The sequence below is a fragment of the Lathyrus oleraceus genome, chromosome 2 (genome assembly GCF_024323335.1).
Source record: "Lathyrus oleraceus cultivar Zhongwan6 chromosome 2, CAAS_Psat_ZW6_1.0, whole genome shotgun sequence".
NCBI classification, from domain to species: Eukaryota; Viridiplantae; Streptophyta; class Magnoliopsida; order Fabales; family Fabaceae; genus Lathyrus; species Lathyrus oleraceus.
In genome coordinates this window covers 152,732,574-152,753,568 of record NC_066580.1, presented here as the reverse complement: position 1 = coordinate 152,753,568, position 20,995 = coordinate 152,732,574, and the positions used below count along the sequence as shown (strand labels likewise).

The 20,995-nt window shown below is 41.7% G+C and overlaps 1 pseudogene; it reads left to right on the top strand.

The window, feature by feature from the left end:
• The window catches only part of LOC127122369 (uncharacterized), a 42,535-nt pseudogene that overhangs the window by 1,326 nt on the left and 20,214 nt on the right, over nt 1-20,995 (top strand).

The window sequence follows — 20,995 nt, the reverse complement described above, 5'->3', positions numbered from 1 at the left end:
AAGATAAAAGCTCCATTTGAAACTTTCTCCAACATGAAAGTTGTTCCTATTGTTCCAAGCTATCTATAGATATAAAGTTTGCTCCATTTGGATTATAATTGAGAAAGTTATGCTTAGTCAAAGTGAGACATTTTTTTAGGACACTTAGAAAAATTTCAAAGTCCAAAATCTTCAAAATTTATCAAGACTTCTTGGCTAGTTTTCTTGCACTTCAAGGCATTATTTGAAAATACTTTCTTCATAGCAATTTTACCTTGCCATGTCCTATTTCACATCCTTTTGGAATCATCTCATTTGGATCCATGGTTTGAGAGATACATTCATTTAAAGTGGGCACCATGACTTGATTTTCTAGGCAGATTTTGGGCCTGGCTGGCCCAATCAGATTTTCTAAGCATGCTGCACAAACCAGTCACGTTTTTTACCCCTTCTAGCCATCCATTGGACATCCATTCACTTAAGTTTGGCCCAAAATAACAATATTTTACACCTCACTTCACACTTTTATTCTTATGGATAAATCACTTATTAAAAAGCCCATGAGAACACCTAATCCACCCTATTTAAGAAGCTGAAACCCTAACCCTAAAGGAGCATTGGAATTTCATGGTGTAGCACCTCAAATTTGCACCTCTCATTTGTACATACATTTCCTTTTTTGGTCATTCACATTGCATAGTCCATTACATCTCATCAGTCAAGACTGGTCAGGAGAATCCATCTGTGCAAGAGAGCAAGGATATTTCCATGAGATAAAGGCCCTATGGTTGTTCTAGAGAGCTTACATGATCCAAGGTTCATTTTGAAGTAATTTGGCCAATGGTTTGAGGCTCAAAAGTCCACAGTGCATGACCAAGTCATCTGAGGCCTATAAAAGTCAACTGCAAGTCAGCTGAGGGCTAGGAGATGGAGAAATGGTTTGAGACACTTCATTCATGTCCCAAAGAAGGTTATTCAACATGTCAAACATCTACCTTGAAGATTTTGAAGCCAGATCAAAAGTTTCCCAAAATGGAAAGTGACCTGTAATTTGAAAGTTTCCAAAAATGGCAAGTTTTTGGACCAACTTCAACTCAACTTTCCAACATCAAATAAGCTTAAAATGAAATTTTGTCCAACATGAAAGTTTAATATCTTTCTCTCCCATTTCCAAAAAGTCCAAGATCACGAATTTCTAATGAATGGTTAAGGCGTTGTGATCAAATCATTATAAAGTGGGCTTGAAACTTCAAATGGCCATATCTTTTGAACCAAAACTCCAAATTTGGTGGTTCTTTTTGCATTGTTCTTCTCATGTCATGAGGTTTCCAAATCAACCATCACATTGCATGAAATATTATCACATGATCACTTGCATATCCAAGTCAATTTTCGAGGAAAATTTGGAAATTTAAAAATGGTGCATTGTATGAATTTTCTACCATTACTAATATGTTTAAAAGATGATTTTAAGTGGCTTTGATGAAGGAGATGGTACTGTTCACGTGTAATTGCTACATGCACCATGCAATTTCCAAAATTTGCAAAATACCTCATTTCACTTAGCCAAACTAAACATGGATTAGCAAGGTGATTAGTAAAGCATATATATACTCTAATCATAACAGAAATGAAGGAGGTTAATCACAATTCACATTTCTAGATCTAGTTTTCTCCCTCCCTCCAAAATTTTCTTCAAATCAAAATTCAAATTTCTTGAACATAGCACTTGTTTTTTGTTGGAGATTCATGATCAGTGAGTTGATTATAGTGTGAATCAAGTGTTGATTCGTGGAATTCGTGCAAGAATCAAGTGGTTGAAGCTCAAGAACTCAAATATGGAAGTTCAAAATTAAGCTAGATCTACAAGTTCCCAAGCTTCCAATTCATCATCAAACATCATATCAAGTATTCTGGAGTGGATTAGAAGCATCTGGAGCTTTGAATCGCGCAAAACAAGGAACTGTTCTTCAAGAGGTGAGTTTTTCGAGCTTCATAATTTCACAATCCATGTAGATATTCTTGTAGATCTTGCTTTGCTGATCGTTTTGATATAAATTTCGTGCGATTTGGATAAAAATTGAGAGAGATATGCTTGATTGAAGTTTCATGTGTCAAACTTTATTTGATTCGTTTGCATGATTAATGATGGATTAGCATGAATTGATGATGGATCTATAACATACATTGCATGAGGATTTGAATGATATAAAAATATTTGAATTCTGGACATTTTTGAAAATTCTGGAAAAATTGGATGAAGGTCGTATGAACATTCATCTTCTTCCTCATGAAGAAGATGAAGATGCATGTATTTCTGGAATTTTGGAAAAATTATGGCGGTTTTGTGAAGATAACGGCGGTTTGAACCGCCCTAATCTGCAGCGCTAGGGTTCTTGCTGTAACGCGCGCTCAGAACTCATTTAATCCATGGTCCTCACTTCCATTCCTGCTTCAGGCGTTTTTTGGAACTTATTTTTCACTTTTGCCATGCTATGCCATTTTTATTTCACATTTTTTCATCAACTTGTAAAAATCATAGTAAATTGAAAAATGATCCAATTCACTCCCATTTTTTTGCAAAATGATCCTTGTTTTGTATAGTGTTTTATGATCATGAATTTGCAAGTTGTGCCTGGCTGGAAATTTATTTGCTCTAGGTTTATTGAACACATGTGCATTTGTGACCTTCCCTTACTCTTTCCTTTGTGAAATGCTTGATTTTAATCCAATGAACTTGAAATTTTACATGCTGATTCTAGACACATTGATGGATGTTTTGGTTTTCGTTTGGTATTTTTCTCATTCACCATTTCTGTTTTATGCTTGTGTTAAGATGGTGTGACAATTTGTGTCACACATTTGATTGTCCAACTTGTGCAATTTAATTTCCATGCCAAATGAACTTGGATGCTTCTGATTTTTTGTATGATGATCATGTTAGATGTGTTGAATACTCATGAATGTTTCCAGAATTATTTGAATCATTTCTGTTTTGTTTTGGAATTTTCATTCATGATGTCCATATATGAGCTTTGAAATTGCCTTTGACTTCTTTTGATCATGAAATGCCTTTGATGATTGATTTTGATGTGAGCCTTTTTAGGACATGTTAATATGTGTTTGAAGTTGCAATGTGTTGAATTTTAGCTCTTGTTTTAATTTTTTTCTTCACCTTTGACCATAGGCTTTGACCTAGTGGTTTGTTGCTTACATGTGAGCTTTGAATTTCAGGATCAAGCATCCAAGTTCCATGGTTGATGATGCTTCATCATTTGGATGTTGATATTTGATTTTGATTGCTAACACTTGCTGTTTTGTAGGTTGATGATAATCATTTGAGTTTGCCTTATGGCTTTTGTATTGTACATTGGGATTGCCTGTTGGTTATTAACTGTTGATTGTTTGTCTGAAAGTTGTACTGATTGGTTTAGCTGTTTCCATAGGTACCTAAGTTGCTTTAAGTTCGTTTGAACTTTGCTTTGCTTGCTTGTGGTTGGCATACCACTGAGGTATAATTCCTTGATCTTCATGTAGTCTGGAAGACCTATCATGTTACTTTGGCAGGCACCTGTCTGAAGCCCTCCTTAAGAGGCAATGTTTGTGGATGTTTAATTTTGTGCCAAGCAGGTAAAGACCTCTTAAGAGGCAATTGGCAGATAAAAGGGATGTGCAATCCATCCCCTGATATTCAGTTGTGTCATTCACTTTGCTCACACCATGTGTTGATGCATTGTGAATAAGAACCCAAGATCTTGTTGTGTCAGTCATCTGTGGAGAAGAGTTCCTACATTCTGAACTCCCACACTTTCTATTTTGAGTCAAGCTCTCCCAGGCCAGGGATAAGAGCTATGAGGCATAACCCCCATCTCCATTTCATCTGCTTCACCCTAACTCTCAATGTTAGGGTTAAGAGCTAAAAACACCCCATTCCAGTTGGCTTGTTTCTACAGCCTAGCCTTGTATGAGCCAATTGTTTGCATATAGTGTGTGTGCTTGCTTTATTGTGCTTGTATTTGTTTGATTGTGCTGTTTAGGATAGTTTGCTTCCTGTGCAAGTTAGGATAGAGACCTCAACATAGGGATCGCATGCATGACAACTTCTAGGCTCGAGTCGTAGTCTCCCTAGTAGCTTGTTGTCTCCCTTTGTCTCTGGTTAGGATAGAAGTTCTTCCCCTGTTTAGGGAAACTACGTCGCCCTGATCCTCATACCAGATGAGGTACGTAGGCAGGAGATGAGCTGATCTCTCCGGGCGCCCTTTTTCTTTTTCAACCCTTTTGTGTGTGTTTGGAGTCTGACGTAAGTCCAGCGATTGGCAGTTGGTTTCCTGTGTCTTGTTTGCTTGTTGGAGTCTGACGTAAGTCCAGCGATTGGCAGTTGGTTTCCAATGTGTGTTTGTTGGTTTGGAGTCTGATGTAAGTCCAGCGATTGGCATTCGGTTTCCATGTTTGCCTGTTTGTGTGGAGTCTGACGTAAGTCCAGTGATTGGCAGTCGGTTTCCTGTTTGTGTTTTGTTTGGCGTGCGTTAGCCGAGCTACGAGTGCTCTGATTCTTACTCTGGTTAGAGAAGATACGTATGCATAGGATGCGACATCCTAGCGAGCATGTTTAGCTTTCCCCCGAACTACGTCGACTCTGATGTCTGTGCCTGATAGACTACGTAGGCCCAGGATGCGATATCCTGCCGAGTCCCGTTTCTTCCGTCTTTCTGCGTTTCCTTCCAGCCTTGTGTGTGTTTGAGCAGTGTTTAGCAACCTTTCTTCTATTCTTTTGTGCATGGATCTCGTCGAGTACGACGGATGCGTAGGTGTCGCAACCTGAAAAATACAGTGTGCGAAAAAAACAACCGGCGAAAGAGAATGACAGAAGAGTCGCCACCGTGCGTTATTCATCCCAAAGGAGGGAAAGGAAACGCTCGAAGTAAACCTGAAAAAGGAAAGGACAAGACGGGGTCTCGCAACCAAATCTCGGGTTCGGGAGTCGGTTATGCGAAGGGAAGGTATTAGCACCCCTACGCATTCATAGTACTCTACGGGATCCACTTTTGTAGTTTTCGTCTAAAGGGTGTGGGTTTACCTAACGTGTTTATTTACTAAAAAGGTTAAGAGAAATGACTCGCGCGGATGTCGCATCCACTGCATACGTATCTCATCTGAATATGAGAATCAGAATCTTCGTAGCTCGGCTGACCTATGGGTTAAGGGGATGTGTGCTCGCTAAGACATCGCGTCTTATGCCTATGTATCTCATCTGGAATGAGAATCAGAGCAAGCCGTAGTTCGGCTAACTACGGGGTTATGGATTGGGTTTTGGACGAACAACGTTACTACGCAATCTACCGGATGCTCGACCTTTGGAGACTTACTCGCCTGTAGTAGAAGGAGTAAACGTGTTGCTTTGGGTTTTAGGGTTTGGGATGCTCAAGGGCAAAAAGGCAGTCCTTGACGAAGGAACCGCGCTACCTGCAGGGATATGAATACAAAACACAAAACATGTATCTCAAAGTAAAATGCCACCAAGGGGCTCAAACATTGCCTCCTATCGAGGTCTTCCAGCTAAGAAAGCGATAAAGTATGAGAAAGGGAAAAAATTACCACACGGATAAAGATCCGAAGCTATAGCAGTTAAAGGGGCAAGAAACCCTGAAATGTCTCCAGCTGGACCGTCAAAGGAAATCAGTCAACACGAATAATCAGAATAAAACTCCAGGGGGTATCCCACAAATAAAGTGGGAAACCACGCGAGTGTCTCTGCGAAAGCCATGTGAGCCCTCACAAAACTCGACAAAGGGTTAGAGTAGTAGGATGAAATCAAGAGAAAACAATGCCATGGAAACACAAGACAGGTTAGAATAAACAAAATAGGGTAACCCAGAGTTGCCCCTAAATCAAAATGTAACCATATGAATAATTCCATCAAAATTCACAAAAGGCTCACAAAAAGGTATCAAATTCACCCATAATACCTCATACATTTAGAGCATTCAAATAAAAGGCATAAAGATGATGGATATAGGGCAAACCTGATTGGAGAGCTTGATTGAGTTGCGCCCGTGAGGTTTACAAGTTGAGTTCCTTTCAGGGTTTGGAGGCTGCTCTGAACTCTGTTGGCTTTTCTCTCACTATCTTTTCCTCAGGGTTTTGCTTCTCTTCCTTCTTTCTCCAGTGAATCTCCCAGTGTAACTCCAAGTGTGTTTTCCTCTACTGAAACTTCAGTATTTATAGACTGATTTTCGTGGGTAATGGGCTCAAATGAGGGAGACCCAAGTCCAAAATAATTTGTTATATTTTATTTATTTATTTTATTTATTTAATTAATTAATTAAAACATTTTTTTTTTTTTTTTTTTTTTTTTTTTTTTTTTTTTTTTTTTTTTTTCGTTTTTTTCGTTTTTTTTCGGGAAAAATGAAGGGTAAATTTTGGGGTATTACAGCTGCCCCTATTCAATCAACTGGAGACCCGGAAAGAAGATGGCAGCTGCTTTCGTACTTTCGAGGTATCAAGGGATTGAATACAATAAAAGCCCAAAAATTTGCATTGAAGTGAAGTGAAGTAACAATGTCTGTCAGAATCAGCAAAGAGGTGGTCTTGAAAGAAGAATTCGTCTGGTACGGTGAGAGTCAGTTTGAATATCGAAAAAGAATGTTAAACTGGATACCAAAATAAATGGTAACACAGAAATAACCATGGCTTGAATGCCGCTCATCAGTCTGAATACTGGAAAGGATTTCGATCTGAACATCGGAAAATGGGCCTGAATGGCACAAGTCGCATCGACCTGAACGTCGGAACCTTCTTCGATCTGAACATCGGAAAATTGGCATGAATGCCACTTCGATCTGAATATCGGAAAATTGGCCTGAATGCCACTTTGATCTGAATACCGGAAAACTGGCCTGAATGCCACAAGTTGCATCGACCTGAAAGTCGGAAACTTCTTCAATTTGAACATCGGAACACTGGCCTGAATGCCACTTCGGTCTGGATACCGGAAAACTGGCCTGAATGCCACTTCGGTCTGGATACCGGAAAACTTCATGCCTGTCAGCATTGGCAGAAATAGGGAATGATAATAGAGGCGGCGCATGGGCCAATGACACTTGCTGGGGATAACAAAGGTAAGTCATGAACAATCTTCAGTCTGAGTACTGGAAACAACTTCTAGCTTATCACTTGGGATACCGAGAATGTTTTATGCTTACATGCGTATGTTTGAATTTTTCAATGGCGTAATGCTCCATAAAAATGGAAATGCTACGCGATTTGGAAGGATGCAATGCAATATGATTCTACATGCAGGGATGCGAAATGCTGGGTAGAATGCCAAGCTGAGGCAAGGGATCTGCTGGAGAAATGATCACCATCTTCTGGACCCTGGCAAGGATGTTGGAGATGCACAGCGCAAAGAACTCTGTGGGGAGATGACTAGCCATGCGGTGTTCTGGCCATACCGAGACTCTGATCGGGGAAAGAATGACATTGGAAGCCTGCTGCTGAGGAAAGCTACAATGGTTCTGGCAACCACGATTTGCGAGAGATGACTCAGCAGGGGGAGCAAACACTGATACGGTACCGAGGTTCTGCTTCAAGGAAAGAAACCATGGATCTGGCATTGGGATTATCGATCTGGCATCGAACTCTAAGGAGCAGTCACTTCTGCTGGGAAGATACAGTCTGGCACTGTCAACTCCGTTGGGGATATATAGTCTGACACTGTCAACTCTACTGGGGAGTGTATGTCTTGAAACAACCGCTTGGGGAAGTACGATGGTGAGAAACTACTGGGGATTGAAGAATCCAACACTCTGATCAGCTCTGCAGGGTCAAGACACTGAATTCGTCTGTTGGCTTCACCCGGGATCTTCGGACGCACCCAATTGTCAATGTCACAATCACTATCCCCCTCTTCTTCGTTGACTGCAGAGACTTGACCATACTGAATGATGCCAGCACTGGAGAAAGTGATCGGCCCCTGATGAGTCTGAAGTGTTGAAGTTGTAGAAGTTAGAGTTGGCTGATACCCAATCCCGAACTTATCTTCTTTCACTGGTAATTCCAACAGACGCCCCCAACCGGGAGCAATACCTGAATCCACCACGGCTCGTGCCTGCTTAAAGGATGAGATAGAGGCACCCGCTTTAACCTCTTCCACAGACTCTTGGACAGACAAATCTTCAACCTGGAGGATACCTTTGTCGAGCAAGGCCTGGATACCCTGCTGTAACTTCAAACAACCTCCGCCCTGAGTAGCACAATCCAAACAACCCTTCCCACAACCGGGGAAGACATCGGCCTTCAGCAAGCATCCTTTGATATCCAACAATGGAGTCTTCAACTTCAACACATCCTTAATGGGCTTGGCTTTTCCCTCTACCAAATTAACGTTCGCACCACCATGTTGGGGCATGGGATTGTTGACGACATTCGGAGCTGGTGCAAGGTCGATGGCCTTTGAATCTATGAGGTCCTGAACTACGTGCTTAAAAGCTTTACAGTTCTCAATGTCATGGCCAGGTGCCTCAGAGTGGAAGCTACACCTAGCGTTGGCGTCGTAACCCACCGGAAGTCTACCAACAGGAGGAGCCAGAGTGCGCAGTTGCACAAGCTGTAGTTGTTGAAGACTAGAAAGCATCTGAGCGTACGACATTGGAAGGGTGTCGAAACGCCGGTCCATCATCCTTTGCCTCTGTTGATAAGCGGGTCTGTTACCCGGTTGTTGCTGCTGTTGATACTGAGCTGGTTGACGTTGTGATTGTTGTTGTTGTAGTGGTGCTGCAGCTGGAATGGTCACAGCCTGCGGCAGTACCTGTTATGCAAGACATGCTAATGAATATGCAAATGCAATGACATGTTTATCAATTCCAAAGGTATTCTACCCCCTTGATTCCAGTCTCACATTTGATAAACAGTGTAAGAAAAGACTAAGCCGTTGATGAGAACCAAGAAAATTCCAACTAGAATCAAGTGGAAGATATAAACCCCACAGAAATGGATAAACATGTGTGAATGATTATGAATGCAAAATGATGTGATGATGTGAATGCAATGCAGTGGCATGTCAATCAGGATTGCTGTATCTGCTTGAACATCTGTCAGGTTGCACTGTCTGGAGAGAAATTAAGAGTACACCAAACAAAGGTCATGGGATGGATCATGTTATCCTTAATATCAACCACCCATTTCGGCGGATTATGGTTTACACCTTATCAACACCCGAGTTTCATTGATATTAATGATACCTGATCGGATCAACCATGAATCAAGGGTTTGTCGCAAGTCACGAGCATGGAGTTTAGGTTAAGAACCACCCAAAAGGAGTGTACTAAGGTTTAAACCTGCCAAACATGTTCTACAAAAGGTTCCCATAGTCATAATCCCATCTTTCGGATATTATTAGAGGAACGACTACTCGTATTCCAACAATATTCTCAAGAGAGACTCTTATGAGTGTAGTATCGCGTAACAATCGTATCAAATCTTACATTTGAACGACTTTCGCACTACGTCCTACGAATAGGCCAAGATGGGTTAGGTAAACTAAGGTCCTTGGCTTCTTAGGTCTATATTGGAACAAGTAATGTCTAACCACAACTTACTTATGTGACATTATTGATCTCAACATGACCTCCACCAAGTGAATGGGCTTGCAAGTCAACTCGCTAAGGAATACTCCACACAAGTTGACAGGACTATGCCATTCTCATATCTTAAGTGCACTCGAGTTCGGGTGTAGAACTCATCTCACAAAGATCACCAAGCAGCCAGCCAACAGAAACAGATACAACAATGATATGTACACAATGTAATAAGGTAAAGCAGGTAAATAAATAACTGTACAAAAGCATGAACACCCAATAAACAAACAAACTACAAAAGCTAGGAGGGACTCGCTTAGGGAAGATGGACCAGCAAGAGGTCAACTTCTATAGTCCCCAGCAGAGTCGCCAGCTGGCGCAACCTGAAAAATACAGTGTGCGAAAAAAACAACCGGCGAAAGAGAATGACAGAAGAGTCGCCACCGTGCGTTATTCATCCCAAAGGAGGGAAAGGAAACGCTCGAAGTAAACCTGAAAAAGGAAAGGACAAGACGGGGTCTCGCAACCAAATCTTGGGTTCGGGAGTCGGTTATGCGAAGGGAAGGTATTAGCACCCCTACGCATCCATAGTACTCTACGGGATCCACTTTTGTAGTTTTTGTCTAAAGGGTGTGGGTTTACCTAACGTGTTTATTTACTAAAAAGGTTAAGAGAAATGACTCGCGCGGATGTCGCATCCACTGCATACGTATCTCATCTGAATATGAGAATCAGAGTCTTCGTAGCTCGGCTGACCTATGGGTTAAGGGGATGTGTGCTCGCTAAGACATCGCGTCTTATGCCTACGTATCTCATCTGGAATGAGAATCAGAGCAAGTCGTAGTTCGGCTAACTACGGGGTTATGGATTGGGTTTTGGACGAACAATGTTACTAAGCAATCTACCGGATGCTCGACCTTTGGAGACTTACTCGCCTGTAGTAGAAGGAGTAAACGTGTTGCTTTGGGTTTTAGGGTTTGGGATGCTCGAGGGCAAAAAGGCAGTCCTTGACGAAGGAACCGCGCTACCTGCAGGGATATGAATACAAAACACAAAACATGTATCTCAAAGTAAAATGCCACCAAGGGGCTCAAACATTGCCTCCTATCGAGGTCTTCCAGCTAAGAAAGCGATAAAGTATGAGAAAGGGAAAAAATTACCACACGGATAAAGATCCGAAGCTATAGCAGTTAAAGGGGCAAGAAACCCTGAAATGTCTCCAGCTGGACCGTCAAAGGAAATCAGTCAACACGAATAATCAGAATAAAACTCCAGGGGGTATCCCACAAATAAAGTGGGAAACCACGCGAGTGTCTCTGCGAAAGCCATGTGAGCCCTCACAAAACTCGACAAAGGGTTAGAGTAGTAGGATGAAATCAAGAGAAAACAATGCCATGGAAACACAAGACAGGTTAGAATAAACAAAATAGGGTAACCCAGAGTTGCCCCTAAATCAAAATGTAACCACATGAATAATTCCATCAAAATTCACAAAAGGCTCACAAAAAGGTATCAAATTCACCCATAATACCTCATACATTTAGAGCATTCAAATAAAAGGCATAAAGATGATGGATATAGGGCAAACCTGATTGGAGAGCTTGATTGAGTTGCGCCCGTGAGGTTTACAAGTTGAGTTCCTTTCAGGGTTTGGAGGCTGCTCTGAACTCTGTTGGCTTTTCTCTCACTATCTTTTCCTCAGGGTTTTGCTTCTCTTCCTTCTTTCTCCAGTGAATCTCCCAGTGTAACTCCAAGTGTGTTTTCCTCTACTGAAACTTCAGTATTTATAGACTGATTTTCGTGGGTAATGGGCTCAAATGAGGGAGACCCAAGTCCAAAATAATTTGTTATATTTTATTTATTTATTTTATTTATTTAATTAATTAATTAAATTATATTTTTTTTTTTTTCGTTTTTTTTTTTTTTTTTTTTTTTTTTTTTTTTTTTCGTTTTTTTTTTTTTTTTTTTTTTTTTTTGGGAAAAATGAAGGGTAAATTTTGGGGTATTACAGTAGGGGTGCTAATACCTTCCCTTCGCATAACCGACTCCCGATCCCATCTTTCTCTGGTCGCGAGACCATGTCTTTTCCAGGTTTACTTCGAGCGTTTCCTTTCCCTCCTTTGGGATAAATAACGTACGGTGGCGGCTCTGTTGTTTCTTTTTCCCGCCGGTTTTTCGCGTAATGCGACAGCTGGCGAATCTGCTGGGGATAACTCCGAGAAGTTGACCTCTTGCTGGTCCATCTTCCCTAAGCGAGTCACTCCTAGCGTTCTCTAGGATAGGGTTTGGTTGCTTTACTATTTCATTTATTGCATTTATTTGTGTATGTTTGCATTTATGTTTGCATGCATCATATTTTCATCTGTGCTGGCTGTGTGGTTGTCTCTCTGTGAGGTGGGAGTTACAAGAGGTAAAAGGCCCAATATCCAAGCTATGAGTGAACTCTAGGACACCTAGGATTAGAGTGATTCATGGGAAGCGGGTGGTATTGCGCCACTTAGCGGAACTTGATATCACGAGCAGTTCAGATCCTGATGGGGTATTATCGGTGCATACATCTGGTGTGTACATGATGATATTCTATGAAAGGGTTGTTTATCCTGCGTTTTTCTTAACCTTACCCTGGCCTAGATGACACCCGTGAGTGGGGAGGGAATGATCATTTTACAGGTGCAGTTGGTGACTTTTGATCAGTTTGTGACTATTGATCTGTTGGTGACTATTGATCTGTTGGTGACTCTTGGTTCCTGTTGGTGACTTGGTTCTACAGAATGGGTTCCAGATGACTTTGGGTCTCAGATGACTTTGTGGTTCCGAATTCAAGCCGAAGCTTTGAACCTGTGCTCCGTGATACACAGCCAACCAGTCGTGTTTGCATCATTTGCATCATAGCATGTTTATTTTCAAAAAAATAATGCAATAAAAAAAAGAAATGAAAAAAAGAAAAGAGAAAAGAAAAAAGCTAATCTCCTCATGCATATCATTTCTCAGGTTCATTCAGGAGTTTGTTCACTGTGAGAGATGGCATCTGTTCCCGAGTTGAAGAGGAAGACTTGCACCTACAGTTTTCACCGTGAGCCATTGACGTCTTTGATAGAGTTCAGCAACCTTGTGACCGGCGGTAATCAGAAGGTGTTTGTTGATCAGTATGGGGATTTGTTGACACTGTTGAAGATGGTGGTAGATCCAGTACCGTTGCAGACTCTTCTACAGTTCTATGACCCCGAGCTCCGTTGTTTCACTTTCCAGGATTATCAGTTGGCTCCCACTCTTGAAGAGTACTCCATCCTGATGAATGTCCCGATCAGATTTCAGGTGCCTTTCTTGGATGTGCCAAAGGAGGTTGATTTCAGGGTTGTTGCTAGAGCTCTTTATTTGAGTATCAAGGAAGTGAGTGACAATTGGAAGTCAAGTGGTGATGTGGTGGGTTTACCTTTGGAGTTCCTGGTGAGGATGGCTAAAGAAGAAGCAAAGAAGGGAAATTGGGAAGCTTTTCATGCCCAGTTAGCTATCATGATCTATGGAGTTGTGTTGTTCCCGAGTATGCCTAACTTTGTGGACTTTGCTGCTGTCACTATTTGCCTTGGAGGAAACCCAGTTCCTACTTTGTTAGCTGACACTTACTATGCTATACACGGCAGGCATGGTAAGGGTGGAGCTATCAGATGCTGTCTCTCTTTATTGCTCAGATGGTTCTTGTCCTTGTTGCCAACCAGTGGACCTTTTGTGGATGCTCAGAGCACTCATAAGTGGACTCAGAGGATTATGTCTCTTACCTCCTATGATATCAGGTGGCAATCTTACCAGATGGATGTGCGTAATGTCATCATGAGTTGTGGAGAGTTTCGCAATGTGCCACTCATAGGGACTAAGGGTTGCATCAATTACAACCCGGTTCTTTCTCTTCGCCAGTTGGGGTTTGTGATGAATGGAAGACCACTAGATGCTGAGATAGCTGAAAGTGTGTATTTTGAGAAGCGGAGTGACCCTGCTAGATTGGAGCAAGTAGGAAGAGCTTGGAAGACCATTGGTGTCAAGGATGGAGATGTGTTAGGGAAGAAGTTTGAAGTTGCTATGCCTGATTACATTGATTGGGTCAGGAATAGAGTTGAGATTTTGTTGTTACCCTATCATAAGATGGAGCCATTGCAAGAGCAACCACCTTTGATCCTTGCTGAGAATGTGCCTGCTGAGCAGTACAAGTAAGCCTTGATGGAGAATCGTCGGTTGAAAGAGAAGGAACAAGATACCCAGATGGAGCTTTACAAAGCCAAAGCTGATAAGTTGAACTTGGCTCATCAACTCAAAGGCATGCAGGGTGAAGATGCTAGCAGATTGAAGAGCAAGAAGAGGTCCTATGAGGAGATGGAGACCTTATTGAATGAAGAACACCGTGAGTGCTTGAGGTTGCAGAAAGCTTAAGCTAATTACCAGAAGAAGATACGAGACCTGGAAAAGCAGCTTAGAGACAAAGACATCCAATTGAAGAAGGAGGTAGACTTGAGACATGCATCAGAGAGTCAGCTTGGAGGAGAAGTTGTGGAGCTCAAAAGACAACTGAAGGAGAAGCTCACCCCTCTGCCAGAGTGTTCAGAATGTGATATGTTGATAGACCAGTGCCAGTATCTGAAGACTCTCATTCCTGGAGGACATCTTTCTTAGATTGTATCTGTTGTTTATGTTGAGAATCACCTCCAGGCTTGTTGGATGGGATTCATTGTTGTACTCTGATCATTTGGATCTTTGATTGACAATGTTGTATGATCCTTGTTGCTCATGTCTATAGATGAGATTATTGATGTTTCACCTTGTGCTCATTATCCTGTGTAGATTGCTTCTTTGTTGTTTGTATTGTAGGTTGCCATTTCTTGAAAGATGAATTAGGCTCTTGAATGCCTGAGAAATGAACATATCATGTGCATCATACGCATCATTAGCATCATACACATATCATTTTGCATTACAGGTGTTCTTGATTGAGACTTCTCACTTTGGTTCCTGTTTTAGGCAGGATTGCTGATCAACATCCGCACCGCTATGCAACCCGACTGAATCAAAAGAGGAATATGGACCAAGTGCAAGCAGAGTTGGCTGAGATGAGGGCTAACATGGCCCAATTCATGACCATGATACAAGGGGTCGTTCAAGGGCAAGAGGAGCTGCGTGCCTTAGCCCAGAGACAGGAAGCCGTGCTCCCACCTGCCAGTCGTGCTTCGCCAGTGGGTGTTCTTGTGAATGATAATGTTGCTGCTGCTGTTCCCGTCAATGATTATGCTGTGGGTGATGAGTTGAGGGGAATCAGAATCAACGGACAGCCTCTTGCTGCAGAGACTGTTAATGCCAGAATGACTCGTGCTCTGGTTCGCCATCCTGCTCCACTGGTTGACAGGCAGGAAGATATGTTCACCCTGCTAAGTGATGAAGACGATGTGGGAAGAATTGAAGAGAGGGACAGAAAGGTTGATGCCCTAGCTGAGAAAATCAAAGCCATGGAGTGTCAGAACTCTCTGGGGTTTGACGTGACGAATATGGGTTTGGTTGAGGGATTGAGAATTCCTTATAAGTTCAAAGCGCCTTCCTTTGACAAATACAACGGTACCTCTTGTCCTCGCACCCATGTGCAGGCTTACTACAGGAAGATCTCTGCCTATACGGACGATGAGAAGATGTGGATGTATTTTTTCCAGGATAGCTTGTCTGGAGCTTCCTTGGATTGGTACATGGAGTTGAAAAGAGAATCCATCAGAAGTTGGAGAGATCTGGGTGAAGCCTTTTTGAGGCAATATAAGCACAATATGGACATGGCTCCAAGCCGGACTCAGTTACAGAGCTTATGTCAAAAATCAGGAGAAAGTTTCAAAGAGTACGCCCAGAGATGGCGGGAATTAGCGGCAAGGGTGCAACCCCCTAAGCTGGAGAGGGAGTTGACCGATATGTTTATTGGAACTTTGCAAGGAGTGTTCATGGACCGGATGGGGAGTTGCCCATTCGGTAGTTTCTCTGATGTAGTGATTTATGGGGAGAGGACAGAAAGCCTTATTAAAGCTGGAAAGATTCAGGATGTTGGTTCTTCGTCTTCAAAGAAGCCGTTTCTGGGGCACCCCTTAGGAGGGAGGGTGAAACTAATGTCGTGCACAGTAGAAGAAATATGAACAGAGGCCAGTACCGCCAGGTTGCTGCTGTGACCATTCCAGCACCTCAACATCAACCTCAGCAACAACAAAGAGCTCCACAACAACATCAACAACATCAACAACAACAGCAACGTCCATTTCAGCCAAGACAGAGAATGTCGTATCGTCATTTCGACCCGTTGCCGATGACATACGCTGAGTTGCTGCCCGAATTGCTCAGATTGGGGTTTGTTGAGTTGCGTACAATGGCTCTGTTGACGAAGATACCTGCTGGGTATGACGCCAACGTTCGTTGTGACTTCCACTCTGGTGCACCGGGGCACCATATTGAGAATTGTCGGGCTTTTCATCATAAGGTCCAGGACTTAATTGACGCCAAAACAATCAATTTTGCTCCTGTGCCGAATGTTGTGAACAATCCTATGCCTCAGCATGGTGTGCATTGTAACACCCCAAATAAAGTAAAAGAATTATTTAATTAAGTTAATAATATATTTAATAATTTAATTAAATAAATTGAATTATTGGATTATTATTATTATTGTGGAATAATAATTATTATTGGAAAATATATAAGTGGAATAAGAGAAAAGGTTTTCATTTTTGGAAAAGGTTTTTACGTGAAAACTGAGAAGCTGCAGAGAAGAGGAAAAGGGCAAAGAGCTGTAGAGCAAAGGTTGGAGAACGGAAAAGCTTGAAGCTCGAAGAGTTGCCGGATTGTTAAGGTAAGGGGGGTTTATCGTCGTTTAATGGGTATTATCGATTAACATGTAATGGGTAGTGATAAGCCGTCGATTGACCCTAATTGGGATTTAGAATGCTGAGAAATTATGTTGAATAAGTTGTATTAGAGCTAAAATTGAATTTGTGTTTGAGTGTATTGTGAATTTCTGAGCGTATAGCTTTTTACGGAAGTTGAATCGGAGGTCCGGAAGTCCTCCAACGGCGGAAAATGCGGAAACTCTGCATTCTGCCTTGTGTTAGCGCAGGAACTGCTGTTTCGCCTGCGTTAACCGGTTAACCCAGGGTGTTAACCGGTTAACACTGTTATAAATTGTGAAAAATGTTGAGTTTTGCCTGCGTTAACCGGTTAACCTATAGCGTTAACCGGTTAACACTGTTGCGTTTTGCCTGGAAGGGTAATTTTCCTGCGTTAACCGGTTAACCTATAGCGTTAACCGGTTAACACTGTTGCAGTATGTAAAAATGGTTGATTTTTATGATGTAAGTGTAATTGGTGATTGGCCTATTGTATCCAATTGTGATAAATAAATTCGTGGAGTCTATGTTGCGAAATGTTGATGCAAATATGTTGATAAGTTGTTTTTGTGGAAAATATTAAGTTGTAGGCTGATGAGCCAAAGTTGAATACAAGCTGTTTTGTTGAAAATGCTGAGTTGTAGGCTGATGAGCCAAAGTTGATTGTTAAGTTGTTGTTGCTGAAAAAGCTGTTATGTTGTCGTTGTTATTATGTTGTTGAACTTTCAAGTCGTACATGCCATATACATTCATATGCATTAAGTCGGGGCTTTTGCTCACACCACGTTGGCCTGGATTGGCAAAATTATGGGGCTTTTGCTCACACCACGTTGGCCTGGATTGGCAAAATTATGGGGCTTTTGCTCACACCACGTTGGCCTGGATTGGCAAAAATTTTAAGTTGAAAGTTGAAGGCTTATGCCTTGATGCCCACTAAACTGGCAATGATTTTAAGTTGGGAGTTTTACTCCAAATGGTACCACATGCATGAAGAGTCGAGTCTCAGTTGAGTTGCATTTACGTTGTGTTTGAATATGATGTTGAGTTGAATATGCTGCTACCGAATGCATGATATGATGTGGGTGATTAACGTGTAAAGTTACTTAACATAACATGATGATTTATAATATTTGTTATATCGATTGAGGAACTCACCCTTACAGTTATATTTTTCAGGTAACGAGCAGTGAGTTGAGTAGAAGCTAGTGCTTGAAGTCTAGAGTGGTTTTAGTGGGTCATGCTCTGATAGATGTAACATCGGGACGGGATGTTTTATTTGTTGAATAAATGTTAATTTTAAGATATTACAGATGTTGAATGTTTCTATCCGCTGCGAATTTTAAAGAAGTGTTTATGTTGGATTAAATAATGAGCATGACTGATTTTTACGGTGAATTATGTGAAGTATTATGTGACACCCTTGGTGCATGATTACTCTGATATTGATTTATATGCTGTTGTTTTAATTAAATATTTGGGGTATTTAGAAGGGTGTTACATTAGTGGTATCAGAGCAGGTCGGTCTGTCCGGCCAGTTGTCGTGTCGTTACTGTCTAACAATTGTGTAATTGTTATTAATCTAACGTTAAGTTGTGTTGTATTGATAAGTTGAAATGGCTGGAAGGAATGACGCTGCAATGGCTGCCGCAATGCAAGCGATGGCACAAGCTGTGCAGAACTTGCCAAACGCTGGTGGAGATGCTGGATCACGTAGCTTGGCGACTTTTCAGAGAGAGAATCCGCCGGTGTTTAAAGGGAAGCATGATCCAGATGCAGCCTTGGGGTGGTTGAAAGAAATTGAGAGAATCTTCCGTGTTATGGATTGCACTCCAGCTCAGAAGGTTCGGTATGGTACTCACATGCTAGCAGTCGAAGCTGATGACTGGTGGCTAGAGACTCACGAGAGGTTGACCGTGGCAGGTGAAGTCATTACTTGGGATGTATTCCGTAGGGAATTTCTGAGGAAGTATTATCCGGAAGATGTCCGTGGTAAGAAGGAAATTGAATTCCTTGAGCTGAAGCAAGGAAACATGTCTGTCACTGATTATGCGGCGAAATTTGTGGAGTTGTCCAAATTTTATCCTCATTACACTGGTGGTGGTGCTGAATTTTCGAAGTGCATCAAGTTTGAGAACGGATTGCGCTCTGAAATTAAGAAGGCTGTTGGGTATCAGAAGATACGCATTTTTACTGAGTTGGTTGATAGCTGCAGGATATTTGAAGAGGACAATAATGCTCATTACAAGATTGTCAGTGATCGCAGAGGCAAGCAACATCAAAACCGTGGCAAGCCGTATGATGTTCCAGCTGGAAAAGGGAGACAAAGAGCTGCTCCGGCTCAGAGAGCTAGTGGGGGAGGTGCTCCTACTGGTATAGTTTGCTTCAAGTGTGGTCAGGCTGGTCATAAGAGTAATGTATGCACTGCTGAAGTAAAGAGGTGTTTTCGCTGTGGTAAGATTGGCCATGCAATAGCTGATTGCAAGCACAAGGAAGTGATTTGTTTTAATTGCGGAGAAGAAGGGCATATTGGAAGTCAGTGTCAGAAGCCGAAGAAAGGGAATCAGTCAGGAGGCAAGGTCTTTGCTTTATCGGGTTCTGAGACTTCTGCAGATGATCGTTTGATCCGAGGTACGTGTTATATTAATGGCTTTCCTCTTGTAGCTATTATTGACACAGGTGCGACTCATTCCTTTATATCTTTGGATTGTGCTGTGAAACTTAAGTTAGAGATATCTGAGATGTTTGGTAGTATGGTAATTGATACTCCTGCGAAGGGTTCAGTGACTACTACTTCGGTTTGTTTAAACTGTCCTTTGAGTATTTTTGGTAGGGACTTTGGAATGGACCTAGTGTGTCTTCCACTAGTGCAGATTGATGTTATTCTGGGTATGAACTGGTTGGTGTTTAACCGAGTTTCTATCAATTGTTTTGATAAGACTGTGATATTTCCTGAGAGTGAGGAAGGAAAGAGTTTGTTTCTATCAGCAAGGCAAGTGAATAAAGAAGTAGCTGATGGGGCAGAGTTGTTTATGCTGTTAGCGACTTTGGAGGCTAAAGATAAACTGGTGATTCGTGATCTAGCTGTGGTGTGTGATTTCCTGATGTGTTTCCTGAAGAAGTGAATGAATTGCCGCCAGAGCGTGAAGTGGAGTTCTCGATTGATTTGGTACCTGGTACTAGGCCGATATCGATGGCTCCGTATCGTATGTCTGCTGTTGAGTTAACTGAATTGAAGAGTCAGTTGGAAGATCTGTTGAATAAGAAATTTATTCGTCCGAGTGTGTCACCGTGGGGTGCACCAGTGCTATTGGTTAAGAAGAAAGAAGGTACTATGAGGTTGTGTGTGGACTACAGGCAACTGAATAAAGTGACGATCAAGAATCGGTATCCTTTGCCGAGGATTGATGATTTGATGGATCAGTTGGTTGGTGCAAGTGTGTTCAGTAAAATAGATTTGAGATCTGGGTATCATCAGATCCGTGTGAAAACAGAGGATATTCAGAAGACTGCTTTCAGAACAAGGTATGGACATTATGAGTATTCTGTAATGCCTTTTGGTGTGACTAATGCACCTGGAGTATTTATGGAGTATATGAATAGGATTTTCCATCCGTACCTAGACAAGTTTGTGGTGGTGTTTATTGATGACATTTTGGTGTATTCGAAATCTGAAGAAGAGCATGCTGAACATTTGAGAGTGGTTTTAGAAGTCCTACGAGAAAAGAAGTTATTTGCTAAATTGTCCAAGTGCGAATTTTGGTTAGGAGAGGTAAGTTTTCTTGGTCATGTGATTTCAAGAGGTGGTGTGGCTGTTGATCCTTCTAAGATAGAAGCGGTATCTAAGTGGGAAGCTCCGAAGTCTGTTGCTGAGATTCGAAGTTTTCTTGGTTTGGCTGGTTATTATAGGAAGTTCATTGAGGGATTTTCTAAGTTGGCGTTACCGTTGACGATGTTGACTAGAAAGGGGCAAGCGTTTATTTGGGACTCCAAATGTGAAGGAGGTTTCCAAGAGTTAAAGAGAAGGTTGACTACTGCTCCTATTCTGATATTACCGAGTTCGTCGGAATCATTTGAAGTTTATTGCGATGCTTCATTGTTGGGTTTGGGTGGCGTGTTGATGCAGAATAAGCAGGTTATAGCTTATGCTTCAAGACAGCTGAGGGTTCATGAGAGGAATTATCCGACGCACGATTTAGAGTTGGCAGCTGTGGTGTTTGTTCTGAAGTTATGGAGACATTACTTGTACGGGTCAAGATTTGAGGTTTTCAGTGACCATAAAAGTTTAAAGTATTTGTTTGATCAGAAAGAGCTGAATATGAGGCAGAGAAGATGGTTAGAGTTTCTGAAGGATTATGACTTTGGGTTGAATTACCATCCGGGTAAAGCAAACGTAGTGGCTGATGCATTGAGTCGGAAATCATTACATATGTCTATGTTAATGGTTAAGGAATTGGATTTAATTGAACAGTTTAGAGACTTGAGTTTGGTGTGTGAGAGTACTCACAATAGTGTTAAATTGGGAATGTTGAAGTTGACAAGTGGTATTCT